General features: G+C 50.8%; 1 long non-coding RNA gene across 1 annotated transcript; it reads right to left on the reverse strand.

The window, feature by feature from the left end:
- Positions 1–376: 376 nt before the first annotated feature.
- Positions 377–2612, reverse strand: LOC311590977. Its single transcript, XR_014777004.1, has 2 exons — positions 2116–2612; positions 377–843 (listed from the first exon to the last, which is right to left on the reverse strand). It is a non-coding gene; the product is annotated as an uncharacterized lncRNA (long non-coding RNA).
- Between the last annotated feature and the right edge of the window lie 282 nt (positions 2613–2894).

Raw genomic sequence — 2894 nt, forward strand, 5'->3', positions numbered from 1 at the left:
CCTGAAGAGAGAAACTGTGGCATGCAGCAAGTGGCTTGTGGCATGTGGCATGTGGCATGTGGCACGTGGCACGTGGCAGTTTAGAGAGACCAGAGATAGACGGTGTGGCTGACAGAGAAGACTAGAAGAGACTGCTTACTGCATTTGCTTGTTGGCAGAGACTGGTATTGCCCCCCCTCCCAAGAAGCCACTGACCCTAAACAGCCTGGAGAATAAAGGGGTCTGTACCACCCCCTCCCCCTAACATTCTTTCTCTCTTACCCAGGGTTAAGGGCTTGGGTGGAGGGAGGTAGACGCTTCAATACCCTCGAATAAAAATAGAGTTTAAAAACAATTGTCAACACACTATGTGCAAGAGCGACTCAGGAGAAGAGTGTTTCTTTGTCTTATATTTCCTCATCACACTCCACCACTGAGGGAAGTCGAGGCAGGAACTGAAGCAGAGGCCATGGCGAAATGCTGTCTCTCGTGGCCTGCCCATCCTGCTTTTTTTTTTTTTTTTATACAACCCACATGCTCAAGAGTGGTGCTGCCGTGTTATTAACCAAGAAAATACCCTCCACAGGCTTGCCCATAGGCCAATATGCTGGAGGCATTTTTCTCAGTGCCTTGGTGGGGGGGGGGTTGGTGGGGGGGGGCGCAAGAGGCTTCACCCTACTGAGAATATTACATATCAATCATCATCCAGAAAAATTAGCAGATACTTAAGAAGTTGCCGCTGCTGAGACCTGTTCAGACAGCAGCACACTCTCGGCATCAGCTGCCAAGTTCACAGGCTGTAGGGCGAGCTAGCACAAGCCTAGCTTCCTTCTTTGTTCTTGCCGGACATTCAGGTCAAACAGCCTGTGGGGGGGAGAAAAAATCACGACTTTATCCGGATCTCAAAGATCAATATCACACACTCTATTTAGGGCTTGAGGGAAAATAGATTGAAGCTTGTCTGACAGTTGGAAGGCCAGAGGCGGGTGCCCCAGCACAGGTGGCCCCTCTGAAGGGACATTTGATCACCGTGCCCAAGGCCACAAATCCACCTGCAGAGCCGGCTGTCCGCCTCAGCATCCGGATCTCTCCAAGCTTTCTCAGATGACTATTGGGCTTGCCGGAGCCTCTTGGCACAGGGCTTGGTGGTGGTGGGCGGCCAAGTCTTTGTTCCCAGGGACCTGAGGGAACTGACCTCACATCTGTACCAGGTACTTCCTGTGTTTGAAAGGAGGAGGAGGCGGCCAAAGCCGAGCAGGGAAGAACACACTTAGGCTTTGTGGATGTTCCTTGGACTCCACACTGCGGAAACCTTCCTGTCTCCCGAGTCAAAAGCAAACCTCGTCCTTGCTATCGCCAGGGACCACTTGCTGGTGTCTGGAATGTATTGTTGCTGTGACGAAATGCCTGACAGAAAGAACTTAAAAGGGAGGAAGGACTTATTGTAGCTTATAGTTTTAGAGGGTTTAAGCCAGCATCATTGGTCCCATGTGTTTGGGCTGAAGAATGTCATGATGGCGTCTGGAGTGTGCATGCGTGCGTGTATGTGCAAATGTGCATGTGTGTGTGTGTGTGTGTGTGTGTGTGTGTGTGTGTGTACATGTAGGCTTCTTCACCTCATTACAGACAAGAAATGGAGACAGAGGGCTGGAGAGATGGCTCAGTGGTTAAGAGCACTGCCTGCTCTTCCAAAGGACCCGAGTTCAATTCCCAGCACCCACATGGCAGCTCACAACTGTCTGTAACTCCAAGATCTGACACCCTCACACCAACACACATAAATTAAAAATTGAATAAAAATATCTAAACAAAAAAATAAAGAAAGAAATGGAGACAGAAAAAGGTATAACTGAGGTATACACCTCAGTGACCTACTTCCTCCAACGAGGATCTGCCTCTCAAAGTTTTCAGCACCGTCAGCTGGGGATCACATGTTTAGCACATAACACAGCGGGGGACAGTTCACATTCAAACCACAAGCCGCATGAAGAATAAGGGCCCTCTTCTAAGGCTATCCACAGAGCAGCGCTCCGTGCTCCATCTGTGGTGGTTGTTGAGAAATGGGGCCCTGCTGCCCACCCCCAGCAATCCTGATACGCAGGGGCTTGGGTGTGGCCTGGGCACCCAGATACTTACAGCTGTTTGTGGTTCATGGCCAGATTCGGGGTGTGTCATCTTGGCAGCAACCCAAGGGAGCTGTCCGCACTTGTGGGCACTGTTTTGTTGACTCTGTAGGGTCTCTATAGGGTCCTTCCAGGGCAGTGGACATCAGCTCTGAGTTCATCTTAATTCCTCATCTTCCTCCAGCACCCCAGATGAGATGGCCAGCCGAGACTGAGGGTGGAGAGAGAGAGGACTCCATGGTTACGAGCACTTGCTGTTCTTGCAGAGGACCCGGGTTCGGTTCCCAGCACCTACCTGATGGCTCTTGCCTGCAACTCCAGCTCCAGGGAATCCAACGCCTTCTTCTGGCTTCCCAGGACTCACCCAGGCACACACTGTGTACACATACCCAGGCACACACATATAAAATAAAATAAATTTTTAAAAAAGGAGGCTTTATCTAGGCTATCTGGAATACTTGTATACAGGGGCTAGGCCTGCTGTCTAGAGCTCTCACTAGACCGTCACTCCACCCCAAGATGGGCACCAGTTAGAAGCTCACTGAGATTGATTGTTGTATCAGGGCCATGGATAGATCAGCTAGAACAACCACTTGGAATAAAGGGCGTTCTGGAAATATCTATAGAAGCCAACGTGGGTGAAGGAAAAGAAAGGGAAGAGAGGGAGGAAGGGAGGGAGGAAGGGAGGGAGGGAGAGAGGGAGAGAAGGAGGGAAGGAGGGAAGGAAGGAGGGAAGGAGGGAAGGAGGGAGGGAAAGAGGGAGGGAGGGAAGGAGGAAGCTTTCTGACCCTG

Source organism: Acomys minous, assembly GCF_964271855.1.
Source record: "Acomys minous genome assembly, chromosome: 20".
In the NCBI taxonomy this organism is placed as follows: domain Eukaryota; kingdom Metazoa; phylum Chordata; class Mammalia; order Rodentia; family Muridae; genus Acomys; species Acomys minous.